The sequence below is a fragment of the Cydia fagiglandana genome, chromosome 11 (genome assembly GCF_963556715.1).
Source record: "Cydia fagiglandana chromosome 11, ilCydFagi1.1, whole genome shotgun sequence".
Classification (NCBI taxonomy): Eukaryota; Metazoa; Arthropoda; class Insecta; order Lepidoptera; family Tortricidae; genus Cydia; species Cydia fagiglandana.
In genome coordinates, this window is record NC_085942.1 from 1,342,316 (window position 1) to 1,368,443 (window position 26,128).

A 26,128-nucleotide genomic window follows, 5' to 3' on the forward strand; every position below is an offset into this window, starting at 1 on the left:
AAGGTGGTGAAAAAGGGGTTGAAAGTTTGTATGGATATCAAAAAAATTTTCAAGTGGTGGACTTGAATCTTTGTATTTAGGGTTATTATTAGAAGACAGGAAAAGTAATTTCAGCGTTTTGTAAAATTCATCCCCTAACAGGGTTAAAAAGGGGTTGAAAATTTTAATCCATTACAAATGATTTGAAACTTCGTAGAAAGGCATAATAGCCGATTACAAAAAAAACTGATTGCAACGTTTTTGGAAATTCAACCCCTAAGCGGGTTAAAAAGGGGATGAAAGTTCGTCTTCGGGTGCAAATTTTATTTTAAGTTAGGAACTTGAAACTTTGTAAAAAAGTATCAAATTCAAAGACAAGAAAACTAATTTTAGCGTTTTAGAAAATTCATCCCCCAAGGTGGTGAAAAAGGGGTTGAAAGTTTGTATGGATATCAAAAAATTTTTCGAGCGCGGGACTTGAATCTTTGTATTTGGGGATATTATTAGAAAACAATAAAAGTAATTTCAGCGTTTTGTAAAATTCATCCCCTAACAGGGTTAAAAAGGGGATGAAAGTTTGTATAGGGTTAAACTTTTCTTTTGAGCTACGAATTTGAAACTTCGTTAAAAGATATATGATTAAAATACAAGAAAACTGATTTCAGCGTTTTTGAAAATTCAACCCCTAAGGTGGTGAAAAAGGGGTTGAAAGTTTGTATGGATATCAAACATTTTTTCGAGTGTGGGACTTGAATCTTTGTATTTAGGGATATTATTAGAAGACAGGAAAAGTAATTTCAGCGTTTTGTAAAATTCATCCCCTAACAGGGTTAAAAAGGGGTTGAAAGTTTGAATCCATTACAAATGGTTTTGAAACTTCTTAGAAAGGCATAATAGCCGATTACAAAAAAAAAGTGATTGCAACGTTTTTGGAATTTCAACCCCTAAGGGGGTTAAAAAGGGGATGGAAGTTCGTCTGCGGGTGCAAATTTTATTTTAAGCAAGGAACTTGAAACTTTGTAAAAACGTTTTAAATTAAAATACAAGAAAACTCATTTCAGCGTTTTTGAAAATTCATCCCCTAAGGTGGTGAAAAAGGAGTTGAAAGTTTGTATGGAGATCAGATATTTTGTGAGTGCGGAATGCGGAACTTGAATCTTTGTAATTTGTATAAGGGCATAGGTTACCTACCTATTATGAGAATACAAGAAAAGTAATTTCAGCAACCAACATCAAAATCCACTTGACTTAAAACTTCATACAACTTGCTAAAAAAGAAAAGTATGTACTTAATTTCAACATTGCTTGGATATGAAAATTATAGGTACTAAAGATGTAAAATGTTGAAGATAAGATTCCACGCGGACGAAGTCGCGGGCAACAGCTAGTAATATAATATATGTATTTGTATTATCTTAGAGCATTTAGTAACTGGAGACGTCATGGAGAAAATAACAGCATTTTCTGTACAAAACAATCTGCCGATTTTTGCGGGAGAATGGACGTCAAATGTATTGCTATTTCTACATGAACGTAACGTCCATACAAAAGTTTGCACAATTGTGCAAGGTTCTCGGCAGAGGGGTAAGCTCTTAAAGGCGACTCCAGTTATTAAATGCTCTAAGTATATTATTTAATACTTGTAGTAATTTCGATTACTTGTTACATTTCGATAGCAGTTCCCTCATCATAACATAACGGTGAATAACGCAAACAAATCCTAACTAACATGAAATTCACTGTAGCCTTTTGACGTTAGCTAAAACGCTATTAAACTCAGTGTGCCATCTTTACAACTTTCTGCCATAGATTGCTTCATATAGACTGCGCGTGAAGCATTTACGAACACTTGTGGTCATTACACAGACGTTCTTTTATGGCTCCTCTACACGATGGGCCAACGCCGGCCACTCCAAGGGACGCATTTATGCGTTAGAGCGAGCAAGTGATATTGCTATCTCATTCTACCACATGGCTGCGTGCCTTGGTGTGGCCGGCGTTGGCCCATCGTGTAGAGGAGCCATTATACATGGAGCCTCAAAAATACGTTGTCAATATTTTACTGCGGTATATTGCTGATAATTTTAACAAACGTTTGCGTTTGTATATGAAAGCTAAATAACAATGTTTTGAATATAATATGTTTTGTTTTATTTAAATGATTGTACATATGTAGTTTTAATTTTTAATGAGATATTAAATTATAAAATTAAATTAAATATTAAATATTATGGGACATTCTTACACAGATTGACTAAGTCCCACAGTAAGCTCAAGAAGGCTTGTATTGTGGGTACTCAGACAACGATATACATAATATACAAATACTTAAATACATAGAAAACACCCATGACTCAGGAACACATATCTGTATCATCATACAAATAAATGCCCTTACTGGGATTCGAACCCAGGACCATCGGCTTCGCAGGCAGGGTCACTACCCACTAGGCCAGATCGGTCGTCATATATTGTATAAGTTGTGTACCTAAGTACCTATTTTTTCTAAAAATAACTTTGTCAACGTATTTTTGGACCACATAAAATACTTGTAAAATAAAGCAGGGAATCGCAGCGCCTAATTCCTTGCTTAAGCATTTTTTCAAAAACCGTGAACTTGTTTAAACCTTTATAAAAAATCATCGTGTAAAAAAACACGTTCGGTCAAATGAAATATCGAACAAATAATTGCAGCTCCAAAGAACCGCATGCAGGGGCCCGTTTCTCGAACGGTATTTAGTCTAATACTCATATTATTAGTGTGTTGCCATTGTAACATTGGTAACCCATAGGATTTGACAGTTCGTGGACTAATAATATTAGTCTGATACCGTCCGAAAAATGGGCCCCAGCTCTCGAGCCTTGGCTTGCCGACCCCAGCCCTATTATGAAAGGAATACCTACTGTAACTACTGTAAAGGTGGCCACTGACGAGCCATCCAACAGTCCGAATTGCGTGGCTGCAATCCAAAATCGGTCCGTGAATGTAAAAACGTACAATGTTTAGGTAATATTAGGATGCCGTCCATTTGGATGGATCCATTGTAACGGCATCCATTAGGAAGGCTCGTCAGAGGCCTGCTTACATAAGTGGTCTGTGGTTCAACATGAGACTGATGGTACCAAATTGCATAGGGCTAAACATATGCAATTTAATTTATATGGCATTTTAAGTGTATTTTATAATTAAATTTCAATCCGATTTATTATCAGTATTATAGGAATCAGGAAGTATAGTTTTATAGTTTTAATATACATTAAATAAGTAGAATGTCTCTTAGTTTAATGAGAACTATAAATATATTTACAAGCCTACCTCACATCTCAGGTAGTCGCCATAAATTGCACGGTAGTTTTCTGGTAGAATGTTTTGGCACAAAAAAATTAAATAGTATTACATTTTTACAAAAGCGCGCGGTTGTTTTATGCGAAAAACGCGGCGTTTGACGCACATTATTTTACATTAGATAGCCTAATTACAATTAGGTACCAAACATTGTTTTACGGTTGACTCACGCTATAGTTCGTTTTTTTTAGCATTAGAAAGAACTCCACAGAAGTAAGCGTACAGTTTCTATCAGGCTCTTTTATTCTTACGCTACGTCTTACGCTACGTCTTACGTAGGCGAACAACGCGCGAACGCGGCGCCTGACATTCGCGTGCGTAAGACGTAGCGTTACGTAGGCGAACAACGCGCGAACGCGGCGCGGCGCGGCGCGGCGAAATCAATCCTTTGATGCCCATAGAAGTGTCCTACGTAAGCGATCTCGTTGCGAACGCGGTGCGGCGCGATTTGCACGCGAATGTCAGGCGGCGCGGCGCGGCGCGGCGGCGGCCGCTTTCGCCGCGCCGCGCCGCGCCGCGTTCGCGCGTTGTTCGCCTACGTAAGACGTAGCGTTAAGGCGATATGATTCGACTCATCAACGAATCTGAGGGGGTGAGGTGCGCGGCAAACCGTGAAGCCCCGCCCGCGCGTCCCGACCCGCTCGACGAGCTCGTGAGCGCGCGCTGTGCGCGGCGGCGATAGCAAACGGGTCACAGTAAGGATCTTATGATGGCAGTATTTTAACCATACCGTGCAAGGGTCACGTTTTTATAGTTTTTATTGTATATGTATGTATTTTTTTCATTACGTGTTTCTGATCATTATATTTAGAATTATTATTTTTACAGAGCCATGTGCACTTATTATTTAGTGATCGGTAACAACGTTTTAATTTAATGGCAGCGTAGTAGAATTAAAGTACCGAAAGGAAATAAACATTTTTAAGGTGACGGTCAATTAAGGTAAGGTATTGTTCATATAAAGGTAAGGTATAGGTAGGTAAGGTAGGTAGGTAGGTAGGTAGGTAGGTAGGTAGGTAAGGTAGGTAGATAGGTAGGTAGGTAGGTAGGTAGGTAGGTAGGTAGGTAGGTAGGTAGGTAGGTAGGTAGGTAAGGTAGGTAAGGTAGGTAAGGTAGGTAGGTAGGTAGGTAGATAGGTAGGTAAGGTAGGTAGGTAGGTAGGTAGGTAAGGTAGGTAGGTAGGAAGGTAGGAAGGTAGGTAAGGTAGGTAGGTAAGGTAGGTAGGTAGGTAGGTAAGGTAGGTAGGTAAGGTATAGGTAGGTAGGTAGGTAAGGTAGGTAGGTAGGTAAGGTAGGTAGGTAGGTAAGGTAGGTAGGTAGGTAGGTAGGTAGGTAGGTAGGTAGGTAGGTAGGTAAGGTAGGTAGGTAGGTAGGTAGAACCTTAATCAATCGGGGTGAGAGATAAGCATTTTACTCTTAAATACGACAACCTGATAAGAAAACGCAAACATAATCGAAGAGTTTGTATACTACATTGTAAAACACCGGTTGAGTAGAGAGTAATTTTTTTTATATGACAAATGGTATTCGGTTTTTGAGTATCGAGGCATACCTAAATAAAGAACACTATTCAATAAATTTCAGCAAATCGCTTGAATACATCCCGAAAAACAATACATTAAAGAAAAATTTTATATTTATATAAATTTATGATTATGATGATGAAATTGCACGCTTGACGGGCCTGGCACGTTGCATGCGATCCAAAGCCGGGCGCCTTCGGCACCCTCATACTAAAAGCGTAACACTATACATCCCCATACTGTGTCAATCCAAATAAATAATTTCTGATTTTCAAAGGAGTCAAAGAGCACGAAGGAATATAATCATTTTGCAGATCTGACGTAGGTATATATGCCGATAGAATCCTGGGCATTGTCTCAGAAACGTGGGACAGCCCCCTAGTGAGGCACTGGCTCGGTCTGCATGCGCCAGTTCCGTATATACCGGGTCATAGGTTAAGTTAGTTTTGTTTTATATTTAAATTTTAATGTATTCTTTAGTTTTTTTATATGATGTTAACCCTAATTTTAAGTTTAGTAATAATGATACTAACCCCAATGGACCTAAAGTCTGAAATAATTTTTTTTTTTTTTTTTTATATCAGTAAAGGTGAAATACTGTAAATATATCATACTTACATACTCACAATTATATTATCTAGGAATATAATATTATTTACCTACATTGAAATTGGTTGCTGACCTAGTGAAAATACTGAAATATTTTAACTGTTGATGTAGTAAAGCTAGGCGCTTTCAAACACCTCGTAAAGTATTAGATGCTTCTGTTATCAGAAAGTGTGTTTTTATAGCACTTAGTGACTTTTTCTTGCGTTTCATATGCTTTGTTTCCCATTGTTTGTAAATGGTAAAATCACGTGACCGCGCGGAACACACTGACGCAGGTCCGTCCTCTACAAGCGCTGCCGCACGACTGAAGAGGGCGTAAGTGCGTTCGCGAGTGATGTAGCGGAGGCAGTTATAAAGTTGACCCAAAAATTTTTTATTAAGCTATGAGCTTCGTCACATATGTTCCTTGAGTAATTCTAAGCATTTCAAGCCTGGGAGGCAATAAGAAATGTGCGTCTACTCGGATTTGTAATGGATTCAAACTTTCAACCCCTTTTTAACCCTGTTAGGGGATGAATTTTACAAAACGCTGAAATTACTTTTCCTGTCTTTTAATAATATCCCCAAATACAAAGATTCAAGTCCCGCGTTCGAAATTTTTTTTGATATCCATACAAACTTTCAACCCCTTTTTCACCACCTTAGGGGATGAATTTTTAAAAACGCTGAAATTAGTTTACTTGTATTTTAATAATATATCGTTTTACGAAGTTTCAAATTCCTAGCTTAAAATAAAACTTGAACCCCATACAAACTTTCATCCCCTTTTTAACCCCCTTAGGGGTTGAATTTCACAAAATCGCTTCTTATCTCTTGTACACTTTATAAATGTAATCTAGTGTGCAAATTTCAACTTTCTATCTTTTGTAGTTTCGGCTCTGCGTAGCAAAAATCTCCAACCAAATTTTTCACCTTTTTACGTTATTCTTGTAAAATTACTATGAAACTGAAAAAAACAAATATCAGCAATGAATTATACCTTTGGTTTATACGAAAATGATACCAAACTTGCCCTTGTAGCCACCAGGATCATAATAGATTTTTTTTAAAGATCTCCCACCCTCCCCGACTAGACGCACGCTTCTTTTTGCCTCCCAGGCTAGAAATGCTTAGAATTACTCAAATATCAGATGTGATGAAGCTCATAGCTTAATAAAAAAATTTTGGATCATGTATGGCAGCGTTACATAACTGACTCCAGTAATGGCGCTTGCGGATTTAGTAGGTATTGAAACATAGAAATTATTTTAATGATGTTACCGAGACAAAGTGATCCAAAACATCTAGATTATCTTATTACCTATACATTTATGTAAAAAACAAGTCAAAAAAGTTTGTATTGTAGCTCTGGTTTTGATTTATTGTTAAAAAAAGGCGTAACTTTGGAATTTTTTTCTATCGAGCAAAGTTTATCTAATCATGTTTTTGAGATCCAAAACGTATCTGCCAGAATCAGAATCAGAATCAGAATCAGAATGCTTTATTTGTGAAACATAGGTATACATGGTCTTAGGTATATAGGTACATTGAGCGCTATGTTTTGCCGGTTGGCATACAAATGTCAAAGAGAGTGAAAACCTAAATTAATATTGCAAATGTCAAAACTTATAAAATAAATTAATACAGTTAAAATTATTATTAAGTACATTACATTTAAATTTAAATCCAATAAAATATAATTCAAATAAAATAAAAATCTATCATTAGTCATGGTTATAATTAATGTTTACGTCATATGTCATAGTCATCTAGATATTCTTTTATGGAGTAATATGCTTTATTTACTAGAAATTTGAAAAGTTCTTTTTTGAATATGTGTAGGTCCTGTAGTTTTCGTATGCTTTCTGGTAAATTATTATAAATTCGGGGTTCCATTCCGAATATACTTTTTGAGAGAAGAGCTGTTTTGTATAGTTTATTTTTTATGTTGTCAATTTTACGTGCACTGTTAAATTTTGTGTATTGACCTATATTACTTTTCACATACAATGCTGTTTCGTATATATAAAGGGATGGAAGAGTTAATATTCTTAATTCAGTAAATAAAGCTTTACATGAATCAGTTATGTTTAAACCACATACGGATCGTATACATTTTTTTTGGCTTTTAAATACTAAATCTCTGTCTGTTGAGTTCCCCCAGAAAATTACTCCGTATCTTAAAGTTGACGTGACGTAAGCATGATAGGAAGTTATGACAGCGGATTGGTTAACTACTTTCCTAAGATGACGTAGCGCATATGAAAATGTACTAAGTTTCTTACATATATGGTCAATTTGATATTTCCATGTTAATTGATTATCTAAGCTTAATCCTAAAAATTTTGTTATGTCAGTTTCATCAATTATATGTCCGTTATATGATACATTTAAATCCGTCACTCTGTCTACTCTTTGTTTGAAATGCATTATTTCGGTTTTGTCTAAATTAATACGAAGGTTGTTACTGTTGAGCCATTCAATAAGCGATTTTAAGCAATTGTTTATTTCTGTCTCGTAAGTCTGTAAGTCTTCTCCTGTGAATATGAGGGTACTATCATCAGCAAAGAGAATCATGGGTTCCTCGATAGCTAATGGGAAATCATTTATATAAATGAGAAATAAGAGTGGTCCTAAGTATAAGATATATTTTTTCCAGCCAGATCCTTAAGTATAAGATATATTTTTTCCAGCCAGATCCTTAAGTATAAGATATATTTTTTCCAGCCAGATCCTTAAGTATAAGATATATTTTTTCCAGCCAGATCCTTAAGTATAAGATATATTTTTTCCAGCCAGATCCTTAAGTATAAGATATATTTTTTCCAGCCAGATCCTTAAGTATAAGATATATTTTTTCCAGCCAGATCCTTAAGTATAAGATATATTTTTTTCACAATTTTAAAACACTGTTTCTTATATTTCTAATGGATTCAAAAAACTGGTTCGCTTAGCTCCTACGGAAAAAGCACGCCTTAATAATTATTGAATTATCTAATGTAGCACGCGGTCAATACATACAAATACAAATACAAATACAAATAATTTATTGAAAAAAGTATAGTACAATGGTTGTTCTTAAAGACTAAGAATTTACATAGAGACACGTGTTTTACAGATGCCTGAACTAGGATTCCCTGTGTTTCAGGCAGCGAAGGGCAATATTAAATTTATTTATTTTTAATTATTCACTTAATTATGAACTATATTTATTACACAAAATAACTGTAATCACCTTAACAAAGAAGTACGTTCTTAAGTATTAAAAATCACAGAACAGTATTAGGTAATCATTTTACGACTATTAGTAGGTTCTCTGTATCATCGTAAGTCATTTTTTGAAGGGCGCGTCGTAGAGTATTCTTACAACAAGCATAGCTTAGTGGGTATAAGTCTAGTATTGCATTTAGCCTGTTGTACAAAAATGGACCTAAAAAGACAAAAAATCTAGATGAAAAAATGTGTTTTCTTTGTACTGTTTGGATACATATAATATCCTTGCGCCTTTTATTTCTATATTCAGAGTTGAAAGGAGTTCTGGCGTGCTGCTTTAGTGTTGTGCTTAGTATATATAATTGACGAACTGTTAGTACTTCACATGATTTATAAAGGAGGTCAGTAGGATATAAGTAGGGCCGGGAGGTAGCTACCTTTAGTAATTGACACATATAATTGACTTCAATTTATTACCGTTAAAAGTGCCGGATTTGGAACCACAAGCTTACTTCTGCGAAGTTCTTTCTAATGCTAAAAAAACGAACTATAGACCGGACCGTGCCCGGGCCGAGGCGTCCGACATGTCATTTTCTATGACGGCTGATGGGTGATCACGTGGTGCTTTCCATAGAAAACGATGCGCCGGCAGCTTCGACCCCGGCCCCGGACCGGTCTAGCGTGAGACAACCTTTACACGGTGAACGCAGCAGTAACCGCAGCGTGGGATGCAACGCGACAAACGCACATAAAAATATTTTATCCTCATCTATGAAAGAATTAATAGAATATGGGAGATCTGTCACAACGAACAGGGAATAAAAAAATAACCTGAAACTTTTTTTATACCTACAGGGTGTCCCAGAATTCGACCTCAAGCCGTAAACGGATGATAGACCAAGTCATAACAGTTATCATAAAAATACAAAAAAAAAATCCAACTCATGTTCTTTAAAAATTATGGTCACTTTAAAAATTCACTAAATAATCCACACCCTGTAATTATTCAAGATTACACAATAATAAAACAATTAGAATAAATTATGGAATTTGTAGTAACAAGAGTTAAAGAACCATTACAGGGTGTGGATTTTTAGTGAATTTTTAAAGTGACCATAATTTTTAAAAAACATGAGTTGGATTTTTTTTTGTATTATTATGATAACTGTTATGACTTGGTCTATCATCCGTTTACGGCTTGACGTCGAATTCTGGGACACCCTGTATATCTAAATCAAATAGAAACCTACAACCCAATTAACGAATACCCTTAGTGTAAATTTTATTAGATAGCGTAATGTGTGTTTGCGTTATGTCTATTTTTGTATGGGATTTTGAACAGCGCGCCAAGCAGGACGTTTTGGAAACTCAAAATCCCATACAAAATGACACTTAACGCGAACGCGTACCGTCACGCTATCGAATGAATTTACGGGTAGAGAAAAGTAATCGCCATATAAATTTGACACCTCTCAACTAGACGTCGCTTTTTACCGAAGCATAAACTTTTTCTCGGAAAAAATGAATTGACATCACGCTAGCTTTATACAATAGCGAGGAAAGCGAAACTTGAAGAAATTGAAAGTTTTGTATGTGAAAAAAAATACAATTTCATCGTTGAAAATTGTTTACTTTCGATTTGCTATTGTATATTTTTGCATGTGACCTTTCATTTATATTTTTATTGCGTTTATTGCTTTTTAATGGGAATTCTATGAGACTGGCCTTATAGCGTAATGCTTGAGTTCAAATAGTTATATCACTGACACATTAGGCTGCGTTTCGTACATGTGCCATACGACTAGGAGCCCGATTCGGATTTTGAAATAACCATCTATTAGATATCTTTTAGACATCACCAAGATACGATAACGATATGTTTATGATCTAACCCGTCAAATTTGATATTTGCGCGATTCTGGAGATACTCTTGAACGATTTCCACAGGATATGACTTAGAGATCCAATTCACATCTAATAGATATCTCTCTATCTAACGTAATAGGACATTGGTTGCCTGAATTGCGCTGCAAAAGAGAACTAGTTGATATCTAAATCGAAACGCAGCCTAATTGCCTTTTGATCGATAATTTTAAATAAATATAAATAAATGAATTGTATTAAGGTAAATTAAATAAACTTATTTTTTATTTGTTACAGGTATGTCCAAGCGCGTCAGTGAGTGCTAAATTAATCCTGATATCAGGTAAATAAATTGATAGATGAAAGTCTCGTAATAATGTAATTAAACGAAAAGCAAACTTTACCTAAAGAAGTTCGTTTTTTTTAGCATTAGAAAGAACTTGCAAGAAGGAAAGCGATCTTGACATGTCTTTTAATTGAAAAACACTATTTATAAATCAGTAACTATTACTTATGAAAGCAGAAGAATATAAATGATCGTATTAGATTCATAATTGTTACATATTTGCCGTGACTTATTTTATAAACGTGTTTTTCAATAAAAAGACACATCAAGATTGTTTACCTTATTTCTAATGCTAAAAAAAACGAAGTATACTATTATCGTGATATGAAAACATTACAAATACCTGCAGGTATTTTGGAGAAATTACATAATGTGACATAAATGACCTCAAAATGGGTGACAAATCCTTGAACACACTGTACAGAGTAATAATAATAATAACGCTATCATAAGTAATAGGTACCTAATAATATGTAACTACCGTTGCACCCACACGACTGTCCTTCATGACATAACTCCATACAATGTCGACTAACTACATACATACAAACCCAATGTCGGCCTTATTAGCGGGGGCTCGAGAAAAATAACGCTAATCACATTACTCCGCGGAAGTACACAATGTATACGGCATACAGCGTGTGTAGGTTAACTAGGAAATTTTAAAACAACATCTATATGTATCGAACTTTTTTAATTCCGTAATAACTTATTGTTGAATAACCTAATTCTGTTATTTTGTATCGGCAGCCTGAGGCCTACTGCGTAAAGGATGAAAGAAAATAAAAAATAAAATGACTCTGTTAGACCGGGCCGTGTACGGGCCGGAGCTTCTGGGGCTTACTTCTCTATGACATGACAAGCGATCACGTGATGCTTTTCATAGAAAACGATGCGCCGGAAGCTCCGGCCCAGACTCAGCCCGGTCTAACATGACTAACATGAGTCATCCTTAAAACTCGATTATCTGGCTCTCTATCGCTCTTGCAAATCTGAGCGATGCCCTCTGGAGACAACAGTAAAAAAGTTTGCAAGAAATATATTTATTTATTTAAACTTTATTGCACATACAAAAAGTATAACAGACGGACTTAATGCCGGTATAGGCATTCTCTACCAGTCAACCATAGGGCGAAACAGAAAAGCGTCCATGTGGGTGCAGTGAGAAATAAACAGAAAAAACGTAACTTTTGAGCGAAGTAAAATATCAACATTCTAAATACCTACTATATACATATAATTATGTTATACCTTATGACACTAAATACATAGATAGATATATATACATATATATATAAACAAGGATATATACAAATACATATAATTGCACATGCGTTAAATATATATGATTACACTTTTTACTGTTATCCATATTAATTGGATTATTTAGGTTACCCATTACCTACCATTTGATGATTGTAAATGCTACCTACTAATTTATCGTGAATAAGTGTAACTAAGTTATGTCAATGGGTGATAAAGAAAATATTGATAAATCAACATTTACTCGTTTAGAAATATCATATAAATAAACAGGCGCCTCTGTAACATTAATCATCTCAAGAAGCCTGGGCTATAACCGCGAAATTCGAAGTTCGCAAACTGCGGGGATTTTTCTCTGTCACTCTAATTACGCTTTCATTGGCGTAGAAGAGAAAGATCCCCGCAATTTGCGAATTTCGGTCTTCGCGGTAGCCGCTCTGCACAATCTTCACCAAAACATTTTTTTCTACACCTTGATTCGCCTCTGAGTGGCTACCGCGTAAGCAGATTTTCGCAAATTGCGGGGATCTTTCCCTTTTACTCCAATGAAGGCGTAATTAGAGTGACAGAGAAAAATGCCCGCAATTTGCGAACTTCGATTTTCGCGGTTGTAGCTCTGATACACCTTGTATATGTATGAATGGTAAGTAATACGTGTGTATAAGTAAACAGTATTGCGGACGCAGGAAACGCCACTGTTATGTCAATACGATGTTTAGACAGCAGATTGACGGACCGAAATCATTGAATGTCGATAATCGTCTCTGTCAATGTCATTCCAAACGCGATATGGCGTCATTTCTGTAGACATTACCAAAGTTAACAATTTGGATACATTTTTCTAAGACTTTCATCATATAATTTAGGTTTTAACATACGGATAAAGTACTAAAATTAGGGAATGAAATTATGACGTGTAAATAACACTTGCACTGCGTGGGCTATCAAAATCACTGCAGAATTTTCTTGGTCTAACTCTAGATCATATTTAAATCATATTATTACGGGGGTTATGTTAAGGTTACACTAATATGGCTTGTTGACAAAGCTATTTGATCTACGCTAGAACCACGATATTTCCTCTGATATTAATTACCTAGGGTAACGGCGCCTGACCGCGGCTATCCGTTGCGTCACCGCACTCTTACCGCTTATTATTACATTTACCCTATAGGGTAAACCCTATTAAATAAACTTCATGTTTTCGGGTTTTTACAGAGTACTTTTTTTAAAATATTAAGGCAATATATTTAATAATATATTATGGACTATGGTATTATTTAACCAAAACTAATTTACCGAGACATTTTTGAGATCTAATTCTACCTACTTAGTACTTAGCCCACATTCGCACGACAGCTTTTTCAACGCGCGTTAAAAAAGCGTTCGAATTGCACAAATGGATACATTGTGTATTTATTCACACGATGGCGGTGCGGTGGCGCTTTTTATTAAGCGTTATTGGATTTTCGACTTTAAGCCTTGGCCGTTAAATCGAATTTAGAGTGCGGACATATTTAAGCGCATTTTTAACGCGCGTTGAAAAAGCTGTCGTGCGAATGGGGGCTTATTGTTTCTTACAGTCGCCATCAGATATATCGGAGCAGCCAAGGTGTTCACAAATATCTGAACACGCCTCTATTGTCAAGGCATTAGAGTGCGCGTTCAGATATTGTGAACACCTTGGCCGCTCCGATATATCTGATGGCGACTGTACAAGCCGGTGGAAATTATCATAAAGTCGAATGGCTCTATCGAATCCAATTTATTTAAAAGGGCATAACATTCAATTAGATAGAAATAAAATCGTAGATATCTTGTTAAAAAAATAATTGGAGATCTACAGGTTGTTCAAATGTATCAAAATACTTTTTTGTCAATTATCTCAAATGTAAAATGCTTAAACATGGCAACAATTTAATATGGAAATTGTTTAGTTCCATTTTATTTAATTTCTACTATTTTATGTCGCACTATACCTCTAGGTATACCTAAGGTTAGACCAAGAATAGTGTGCAGCGATTTTGATAGCCCACGCAGTGCAAGTGTCAGTTTAAACGTCAAACTTCTATGAAATTATGACGTATAAATAACACTTACGCTGCGTGGGCTAGCAAAATCGCTGCAAACTTTCCTTGGTCTAACACTAATAACCTATTGTAACTGGGGATGGTCAAAAGGGGTCCTGTGATTTACACAAAATAACTATAGAAGAGATCACTCACGGAAAATTATCGTAAGGGTCGCGTGTGTGTGTGTTGTGCATCTCAACAGGCAAACGGAATCGGACTGCCAGCATGGCGCACGCGAGGTGATTAGAATAAGAATAGGAATAAAGATCATTTATTTCAGCAAAGGTTACAGATATACCAGGGGTCTCCGCACTATAGTTCGTTTTTTTTAGCATTAGAAAGAACTCCGCAGAAGCAAGCGTGCAGTTTTTATCAGGCTCGTTAATTGTTAATAATTATTGAATTATCTAATGTAGCTTGGTCAATACATATAATTTACTTCAAATTGTTACCGCTAAAAGTGCCAGATTTAGAACCACAAGCGAACTTCTGCGAACTTCTTTCTAATGCTAAAAAAAACGGACTATAGGCAATGCCTGTATCGCGGGGAACCAAATTATAATTAAATATCAGAGCTGTTACAATTAAGGATAACTCACGTTAGATCGGGCCGTGTCCGGGCCGGAGCTTCCGGCGCATCGTTTTCTATGGAAAGCGTCACGTGATCGCCTGTCATGTCATAGAACAGTAAGCGCCGGAAGCTCCGGCCCGGACACGGCCCGGTCTAACGTGAGTCATCCTTTAGTCTAACATTTAGTAAGAAACTACTTACAACTAGTACCTAATCCAAACTACAAACTAAGGCTAACCCTAGACACAATATTGAGTTAACCTAGAACGATTGAGTGATTGGTTGAATGAATGTGATGAATGGTGAGTGTATGAAGATTAGGGGGTTCACAGACGTGTGTATGAGGGTGTGTCTACAGGTCTGTGTGGAAACTAAGGGCTGTGCTACACTATTCGTTTGATCCAAAGTTTAGATTCTAAACTTTCTAGGACATCCTGTACATTCAATATGTCGAAAGCGGATACCGTACGTCGATTCGGTATTTTATGATATCGGATTTTAACGAGATCCAGACGTTTTGCTTACGGTTAGAGACGTGATATGTTGACCGTACATAATTCGTATGATTTTAACAGTTTTTCTTACTGTGGGTATACTGTACGGTTTGTTGTGCTTGTAACCGATTTATGATCATCACATTTAGTTTTAGAAGTGACGTTTTTATTTGAAGAAACGTCATATTTGACACTGACATATCTAATCCATATCGTTTCTAGATCTATTAATTGACGTACCTTAAAGTTCGAATTGGGCCGTTAGTCTCAATTCGCGAGAGTTAAGCCGCTATTTTGATTATGAAATGTTACCATAAATCGAAATATTTAACCTCACTATAAGACGTTAGTATGTAAATAACGGTTATCCAGTAAGTATAATTTAGCTTAAATAAACTCCACTCCATAACGTCCGAGAAATTGCAAGTTCTCGTAAATTTTTGGAAAGTTTCACAGAACACATACCAACAGTATGTAAGAATTCGTAATTCCCTCATTAAACCGTTTACGAATTACGACAAAGCATAAAAGCTCCCACGTAGATTAACGGTGTATTCAGAACAATATTTCAAGTAGGTAAACGGTCCGATTGCGGGTTATCGCAACATCTGGGGTCACAAGCGGTAGTTCTTATTTCCGTTCAGAGTTGTTGATGCCGATTATGAGTCACACGACCTGCTGCCAAAAACCCTCCCATACAATTGAACCCTCCCATACAAAAGCTCCCATACAATTGAAGTTTTCGTTCTTATATTAAAATTTATTCAGAACTTTTTTTTTTATGAATGGGCTTACTCATGGCCACAGACGAACATGGGAACGATATTCTCAAGTAAATGGTCCGGGGTCACAAGCGGTGGTTAATTTTTCGCTGTGTTTTTGATACCGATGATGCCGCGTTTAGGTGTTCATATTTAATGACGTTTGTATGAACGCTTGGACCTCACTTGTGTCGAGCGCTTTGCTTTATATATGTCTGTGAACCTAATGCTTTGTATACATATTTAGTTATATAAGTAAGGGTTCTTTGTCGTCATGTACAAATCTTAGATTGACTAAAATTAAGCAGGTATTTATCGCTCTCCATTCCTTAAAGGTAACCTGTACGGGTATGATGGTCGTTCTTGTCTACGTGACAGCGTGATAAAACGATATCCGTCACTTTCAATAGAGCTCTGTTAAAAACTGACGGATATTTTGTCACGTGGATAAAGTCATCCATAATAGGCCTGCTGTACGAGTATGATGGTCGTTCTTGTCTACGTGACAGCGTGATAAAATGATATTAGTCACTTTCAATCGAGCTCTGTCAAAAACTGACGGATACTTTGTCACGTGTATAAAGCCATCCATAATAGGCCTGCTGTACGGGTATGATGGTCTTTCTTGTCTACGAGCGTGATAAATTCTATCCCACGGTGTTAAAAAGAGACAGTTATCACGTAGATAAAGATGGATAAAGTAATCTATAAATAAATTGATCAATTAATTTGTTAGTTTTCATAATTTGATTATCATTGTTGACATTTTATAATTACGTTTGCATGCTAAATTATTGACGATCATAATGTAAATTCATATAGATTAGCATAAGAATAATTTATACTGTGAATTATGAAATAAATAAACTAAACTAAACTAAACTATAATACGCCGGGTGGAAAAAACACTTCCACATAATGTGTCTGTCTGTGTTATGTACTAGCTTTGTGTAATAAACTGCTTTACTGAAATCGTGTAAATCAGGCGTTGCTGTTTGTATTACACGGATTAAGAGATGCTGTGATTTAACCTCAATTGTCGTTTTTTGCGTTCACAATGTGAACGTTTTCCTTATAAACTACAGTTTTACGTACATACCATGACAAAATTTTACTGTTATTGTAGTTAGATTTGTGTATCCAAATTATGTAAGGATTTTTTTGAAATAAAAATGTCGAACAATGGTTTTTACACATGATGCTTCAGATATTTTTTTCATCAGTGTTTAGCCTGAGAATTTTTTGAGTTTAATATTAATGTTATGTTATAATACATATGCCTTTAACATCTCATGTAACCAATGGCAGAAACTGGCCGAAGACCGACTCGTGAGGCGTCGTGCTATTCACGATGGTCAATCCAAGCACGACGATGCCTGGTTTTCCTCATTAAAAGAAAAACGCATGAGGCGCCACGAGCAGGCCTTCAACCCTCGCCCACCTGGGGGAGCATACACCTGCCGCGTGTGTGGCCGTGGGCTCCTCTCTCGTATAGGGCTTTACAGCCACGAACGCAAGTATAGTAACCAGGATGCTGCTTAAAACATCTGACACAGGTGATAAAGGCCTATTATTATTGTTATAATACATATGCCTTAACCACCTAGCCCTTGACGGCCCCCGAACCCAGGGCGGCTACCGCGAAAACCGAAATTCGCAAATTGCGGGGATCTTTCTCTTTTACTCCAACGAAGGCGTAATTAGAGTGACAGAGAAAAATCCCCGCAATTTGCGAACTTCGATTTTCACGGTTATAGCCCAGGGCAGGCCAAAAAAGCGATGGCTCGATGTCGTGAAAGCCGATGTGAGCGTGAACGGGCTCACGCGAGAGGACGCCCAGGACTATAACCGCGAAAATCTAAGTTCGGAAGTGCGGGCATTTTTCTCTGTCACTCTAATTACGCCTTCATTGGAGTAAAAGAGAAAGACCCCCGTAATTTACGAATCTCTGTTTTCGCGTTTGACCCTAAGGATCGCGCAAAGTGGAGAAAGGCAAGTAGGAAAGCGGACCCTGGCAGAGACCGGGATAACGTTAGGTAGAAGAAGATTAATGTTATAAATAATTATTTTTTATGTCCTCACATATTCCTTGTAAACGGTTGTGCGGTACAGATAAAGATAATGTTTAACTCTAGTTGTAAAACACTCGCAATTCTCTCGTTACTCGTTTCGAGGCTCCTTTCCGCACCTATAAATAAGCATCAAGATCATATCTACATCTCTTTCACTCTTGCTACGACTATACAAGTATGAATGAGATGTTTTACAACCTCAGTCGTCAGTTTGCGTATAGTATAACTACCGAGATAAAGCACTTGTGATTAAACGAAAGAAACGAGCACTTCTCAAATCTTCTATCGGCATCAGATCGACATTCCTTCATTAACTAGGGTCTACCTACGTGTTGCCTTTGTCACACTTATGTACAAATTTACAAGTGCGACAGAGAGGCAACACGTACGTCGTTCGCGGTAGGCCCTCAGAGATCACTCCACGTTGCATCTAAATGACACTCGCTGATGATCTCATTGCGTTTTTGCACGATTCTAAACCGCCTTAGATACCGACTAGCTTATCTTACACAACTTCTAAGCTGAAATAAACCTTAAGCTTATACAATTAGAGTCTAATTTTGATTGTAGGGATGTTCATAAAAAAACAGTAATTGTGGTTGATTCGAACTAGCGTGAAATGATCGCTAATCAAAAATGCACTTTAAATGTATTAGAGTAAGGTTAATTTTTGATTGTCGTTTATTTATTTAAATAACGTGATTAGTATATTTTCGTGGGAAGCGTGTGCCACCTGCGTTTTGTTTTGAGCGACAAAGCTTTATACTTATTTCAAAGGAAATTGAAACTTATCGTTTAAGTAATAGAGTATTTTTATTACGGTAATTTGTTTTTGTATTATACTTTAGGTAACCGCAGACGCACCTGTAACTTTCGCTATATTAGTGACGCTACATTTAAATTAATATTTATTAGTACATTCGCGATTTTCCTAATGTATATTTTGTGAATAACATTTTGTGTAAAGTTAATTCTTTTAAAGCTTAAAATATGTAGTCGGAACAAAAATACATGCTGTAAGTATATGGGAAATGTAAGACCTTGACTCTTATTGCTGGGCATTGACATAAAATCTAGAGACGGGCTTTACGGGCACTAAAAATGGTGCTAGTTCAGCGGTGTCACTCACGAATTCGAGCCAATCCGTGGTATAATAATATACTCCGCCTGGTACTCTTCCCGTCTTTTCTAGGTCACCTGAATGACACAAGCCTACGTCATCATGCGACAGCGCTATATGATAATATGCGATAGCGCTATATATAGCGGCCATGTTAGTGTGGCGTAGGCCTGTGTCACTCTGGGAAGAGAAGACCATGTTTTATTAGACTATGATCTATCGTCATGCCACGAAGTCTAACGCAACCAGTTGCGACCAATCACGCGCGTGATGCGAACTCATCAACCAATCGCGTTGTGGCGTTAGACTGCACGATTGGCTCCAATTCGAGTGACACCGCTGTACTAACACCATTCTTAGTGCCCATAAGGCCCGTCTCTAGATATGTCAATCCCCAGCAATGAGAGTCAAAGTCTTACATTTCTGTCATGTTGCTGGGTTTTTATAAAATCCTTTGATTCTAAAGTCCCTGAATATTTGCATATGATTTCTCATATAAATGCATAAGTAGTTATATTATAAACTGACCAGTGGTGGTCGTGTAAGGCGAAGGTTAAGAATGTGTGGGCGTAAACACCTTTATTCCGATATATAGCGGCGTAACGACCGCCTAGAGATACGACCTGCGCTAGATGCCTGCCACAGATATAAACAGCGCGAAGGTTTAACAAGAAAACACCACATATCTATTGGCCGGATGCACACACTGCACTAGGAGTCTTGCCAAGATGACAAAAAAATAGCCACAACCGAATACAGAACCTCCTTCTATGAAATTGAAGTCGGTTAAAAATAGTATTATGTTACTACCTGTGAGTTCCTATAATTGGCTTCCTTTATCTACTATAACTTCTATGTTAATGTTATAGCTGTTGGATCTCAAAAAAAACATGTAAGTAACAGTTTTTTTATGGAAGGTAGAGTAAAGAAATCAACCTTCATGAATCAAAAAGTGTCCGTCAAAAACATTAAATAGGAGGCGCTACAGTGCATGACGAATGAACAAATGTATGTACTTAATAAAAAAACCGGCCAAGTGCGAGTCGGACTCGCGTTGCAAGGGTTCCGTATATTACACAATTTTTAACAGGGTTCCCCTCTACTGGCATAATATTGTTTGTCAGAAATACACTTCGCATAACATGTATCGCAGAAACACTTTTAGTAGAATGATAATTAGGTATAAATATTACTTTGCATTATTATTACTAATCATACAATACATTTTTCAGCATATTATGTAGCAGAAGATTACTTTTGCTGACTTTGGTTTAGCATTATTTTATGTACCATTATCATCCTGCAGCATACTTTTATTATGGCATAATGTTTTTCTACTTGCAGAAAAGTGGATTACGTTAAGTAAGAACTGTGACCCCCAAACAAAATTGAACCTGTGCCAGATAAGAAGATTATGTTAGGTTGTAACTGCGGCCTCCTGTATAAAACGAACGGCTCCCAGAAAAGTGGGTTAGGTTAGGTTAGAACCAAGAACTGCGACCTCATACAAAACGAACGGCCACCAGAAAAGTGGGTTAGGTTAGGTTATCTGTTTAACTTTAAAGCATTTTGATAACTTTATGCTAGGTACCTAAATATTATGCAATACATTTATCTGTGAACTCGTTTAAAAGACTATTATGATCATCAACAGTATGCCAAAATATGGTTCTGGATTTTACAACTCTGCGAAATGATTGTATGCTAAATGATACATGGGAAAGGTAATTCTGCCAAGCGACATTTCTGCCAAGTAACATTATGCGATACAAAAATATGTCAAAAATCATTCTGCAACACATTAGTAAACCTTTTTAACAATGTATTTTTTATGTGAAACGTCAGTGAAATCTCTTTATAAATCCGTAGGGGTCGGATCAAAAACTAAGTAATTAAGTCCGTCTCACGCTTGACTGTACATTTCTAATAGGTTTTCCTGTCATCTATAGATATAGACCTATTTTATGTATTTTTTTTTTAATTTGAGACCTAGTAGTTTCGGAGATAAGGGTGGGGGAATGGTCATTTTTTGCCTATTTTCTTGAATTACTTCTAAATTGTTTATTCGAAAATTATAAAAAAAATATATTTGAGATCCTTACAATAAGTTCTTTCATTTGATATGTAACATGATATAGTTTGAAAAATTTTATTTTTTAATTTTCTCATTACCCCCAAAAGTGGCCCCTATGTTTAAAATTCATTTGTTTACGTTACATGTCCGTATTTGGGTCACAAACTTACATATGTGTACCAAATTTCAACTTAATTGGTCCAGTAGTTCCGGAGAAAATCGGCTGTGACAGACGGACAGACAGACAGACAGACAGACAGACGCACGAGTGATCCTGTAAGGGTTCCGTTTTTTCCTTTTGAGGTACGGAACCCTAAAAACAAAAAATGCTCTTATCGGGATTCAAACCCGGGACCTCCTGCTTCATAGGCGGGGTCACTATCGACACCGACAAGACTAAGAGACCGTCAAAAATTGGTTCGCGATGCATTGTGGCGCCGTTTAACGTTTTTGATGGACACTTTTTGATACATAAAGATTATTGATTTCCTTACCTACCATAGTTTTGATCTAATCGATGACAGTCGTAATAAAGAAAGTACTTACTCCACAGCCGAACCGAATACTAGAAAGTAGTTTATATGTAAGTAGTAAGATAAAACAAAATATTCACGGCGAAGCTAAATAAAAGTAAAAAGCTAAGCGTTTTTCTTATAGTAACTAAGCTGTTGTATTTTATGCAGCCCGCAGCAATACCTAGATATCTAGACTAACAACGGGTCTGCCCCTTGTATTTCAATCTGTCCGGTAATGGTCTGTATTGTTATTCCCCTGCTCTTTATTATTGGAGAAGTGCCCATTACTCTAGTTTATGGTAAAAATAATTCGCTGTAAGTATGAATGAATAGTTCGGATAAAATAAGTAAAAATAAAAATGACGTGTTTACAATTTCAATTTCACCACACCAACGCGAGGAAAATAGGTAATAATTGAGAAAATATTACAAATCATATCGAAATGAACGTTATTAAATATTACCAATCCAAATCATTGCTTTTCCACTCTTGTGGATAAAATGCAACTGGCAACCAGCTAGTAACTGGCCACCCTAAAATAAATGAATTCTATTCATCTATAGACAGAATTAATTTTATTTAGTATAAGGTGGCTTAGTTATTAAAGGCTGGCCATTTATTGGAACCTTATACTAAAATGATTTATGTTTTATGTATAGGTGAATAGAATTCATTTTTAGTTTAGGGTGGCCAGTTATTGGTCGGTGACCAGTTACTGGAAAATTACCCTATCTACTTCCTATTTTAGTAAATACACATATTTATGACCTGGTCCCGGGTATGTCCTTAAACTACGTCCAGGACCCGAGTATGTCCTTAAATCACGTCCAAGACCACCGGTGGACGGGCAGCAGCGTCTCTCAAATTCGGTGTACTCGACTGCGATCGCCAACCCGCCTGCCAAGCGTGGCGATTATGGCATTCACCCCCCAAAAAAGGGGGAGGCCTATGTTCAGCAGTGGACGTCTTATGGCTGAGATGATGATGAAGTAAATACACAAATTTATGACAGAATTTCTTTTGTTTCAGTTCAGGCAGGCACGGCCGAAATCTCGTTCTGCTAACCATTTTAAGGTAAATAATTATTATGGGCTATGGCTATTTCAGTTTATAATTTACGTATAGTAGTGTAGCCACATAATTCAAAACACATATCAAGATTCTTACATAATAAAATAATTTGATTTAATTTAAAACAATTCTATTGGCTCCCGAGTAGTTGATAATTTATTCCATTCTGTCACAAATTAGATACATTGTCAACTTTATATACAAAGTTAACAACATGGTTTCCTAGCTAGGGAATCTAAACCGCTCATTCCAAAAGGTCTTATCTCTCTAACATTACTCGCAACTTTACTACCTTTCTTTAAAACACAAGAACAGTCGCCATCAGATATATCGGAGCGGCCAAGGCGCTCACTAATATCTGAACACGCCTCTATTGTCAAGGAGTTCGAGTGCATGTTCAGATATTTTTGAGTGCCTCGGCCGCTCCCATATATCTGACGGCGACTGAACCAAGGAATGGTCTACCAAGGACGCCTGCCTCGATAATCGTAAATATACTAAGATAATAGATTACATAGCATAATAAATAGGTACTATTAATAGCTACCTTATTACTTAGTACTTAGGTCTATAATCGTAATTATGTCGCTACATAAACAAAACGGTTATTGGAATAGTAACTTTATGACGTAGTAATAAGGATATGTTTAGTATGCCGTTAGTTATGAATGTTTGTATTGCCGCGTAAAAGGTATATTTAATAGTTATTATTATCATAATAATGGCTGTACTTCATCAAGTTATATGCTAAGTTAGCTATGTAATCGAGCCGTAAATTCTCTTTAGCTGGATAAAATTGTAGCCTTCGGTAAAATTATTAGTTTGTTAAGACTTAATAACAGTATTACAATGTATATAATTAAGTATGTTCAAACTTATGTATATGTTTTTTTTTATTTACTTACAACGGAAAAATAAAGAAACATAATAGGCTTAGACTTAGGTACTAAGTACCTACAAAAATCTACAGATAAAAAATGCGCCCAAGGTGCCCAGAAGGCTATTTCCTCACTATAGGCGATACTTAGGTATACCTACATATAATTATGCTGTGCGAAATTATATTCATCAAATTTACTTAATATATTTTAATAAGATTTTATTTAATATTTAGCTCATATATTGAAGAAAAAATAAAAAATAATACTTACGTAGGTTATTCCATAAGTCTTGCAAAAGTGTAACTTCTTATTAAGCTTTTTCAAAATGAAAACCATCACTGTTAATACACTTATGCATGCGTTCCAACCATGTATCAAACATGATCTTCCACCGCTCCTTTGTGACACTGGCGCAGGCTTCATCCCATGCACTCAATAGCTCGTCATCAGTTGCAAACCATCGTCCTTTTAATTGGCCCTTGATCAGCGGGAAGAGACCAAAATCGCACGGTGCAAGGTCGGGGCTATAAGACGGATGGTACAGCACAGTAAGCCCCGATTGCTCCAAAAACTCCTGAGTTCTGATCGCACGATGAGCAGGAGCGTTATCATGGTGAAAATGCCAACTGCCCAGATGAGGGACCCAGAGAGAACATAACTTTTTAACTTTTAGGTCTTCGTGTAAAATTGAATTAAGTGTTGATGCACTAATGTGGAGAATCTCCTCAATCTGCCTGCACTTAATTCGCCTATTAATAGTTATCAGTTTTCTAACAGCGTCTATGTTTTCTTGGGTCCTGCTTGTAAAGGGTCGGCCCGGTCTTTCGTCGTCGTCTAAATTATAGTTGCCTCTTTGAAATTCCTTGTACCACCTGAATACGGTAGAAAGGGAAGGGCACTCTTTACCAAAGGCACCGAACATTTCCTCGTGGCACTCTTGGTAAGATAATCCACGTTTGAAATTATAATAGAAAATCACTCTGTACTCGCGGTTACCCTTTTCACGATTGTTTCGATCTATTTACCGACTATCACTGCTGGCAGGCTCAACAAACACATCATGTAAGAACTTGTAATTAGTGGCAAATAACCATACGCTCAGTCATACATGTCAAAGCTTGTTAGATTCCTTCCATTGCAAGACTTATGGAACAGCCTACGTACAAAACCGTCTGGATCAGTCACTGAACGACCTGACTACATTATTTGATCATGTTATGTTTTCAACTATACCCTCAACCGGCTTAAGAAGCCATTTGAGGGTAGATTTTGTTTACTTTTATTTAAATACCTAAAGATACAAAGTATAGGTACAGTCAAGGAATTTAAATTCCGACCCATTTCGTACTTTGTCACAGTGACAATCAATATGAAAGCCGCTAGAGACCTCATACGGTTGTCACTGTGACAAAGTACGAAATGGGTCGGAATTTAAATTCCTTGACTGTACGTACTCATAACTAATTTTTAACCTTTGATAAACTGTTTTGGGGGTAAACATTATTAAAATCCTTAGCATTAAAGCCTTTTCTACACTCATCATCATTGGCCTGTAACATCAATAAGATGATGGTTTCTACACTATGTATTCTCAAATAACCATAAAAATAATATTCTCTCTATCGAGATCACTAGATTTAACTCACACATAACTACAGAAGCATTCTTAGAATATCCTACTATCGCATCTCTATACAAATTTCATTCATACAGCATTATAGTCCAGAATACTTGACCTCCAGGTCCTAAGAACATATACGTAATTAAAGGGCAAAACTAAACTGGTTATGATGAGTGAGTGAGATGGTCCGTTTTGAGAATAAGATAGAAAAAGATAAAAGATAAGATGAGCACGCGCGGTCTGAGTGACGTTTCAATTAAAATTAATTTATTTGTAAAAAAGTATGCACCTCGATACGGATCTGTGTCGGCGCAGCTTTACGCTTTAAGGAGGGGGGATACTGGCATTACAAGAGTACCCCTCGCGACGAAAAATGATCCCCATGACAGTTCCTTCATTTTTTCTTTCCTCGATATAAAAAATTATAATTAAAGTAATATGTTTAAACTGTATTTTTGACGTGATAACGTCTTATAAATCGATGAACACCGGTAGCATGCACGAAAAAGTGTCACGATGTGGACATATCTCCATGGTAACGATACGGCCACATTTTCATATGACGTGAATTATTAAATTATGAAACAATTAAATTATTAAAATGAATTGACAGTGTCAGTCGTCCTTTACAACTTACAAGATGTATCTTTTGTTAAGCTAGTGTTGTTACACATTTTCTTTTACTCCTAATTAACTATAAAATAGTGCTGTACAAAGAGAAGCGACGCTTCACTATCGATATTAAAAAGCTTTAA

At 36.6% G+C, this 26,128-nt stretch overlaps 1 protein-coding gene across 1 annotated transcript in view; it reads left to right on the plus strand.

Annotated features, from left to right (window-relative positions):
* LOC134668783 (uncharacterized) overlaps positions 1-26,128 on the plus strand; it is a 205,760-nt gene that overhangs the window by 62,556 nt on the left and 117,076 nt on the right. The window contains exon 2 of the mRNA XM_063526242.1: positions 22,835-22,874. The gene's annotated coding sequence lies outside the window, so the exon portion shown is untranslated. The remainder of the gene's footprint in view (positions 1-22,834; positions 22,875-26,128) is intronic.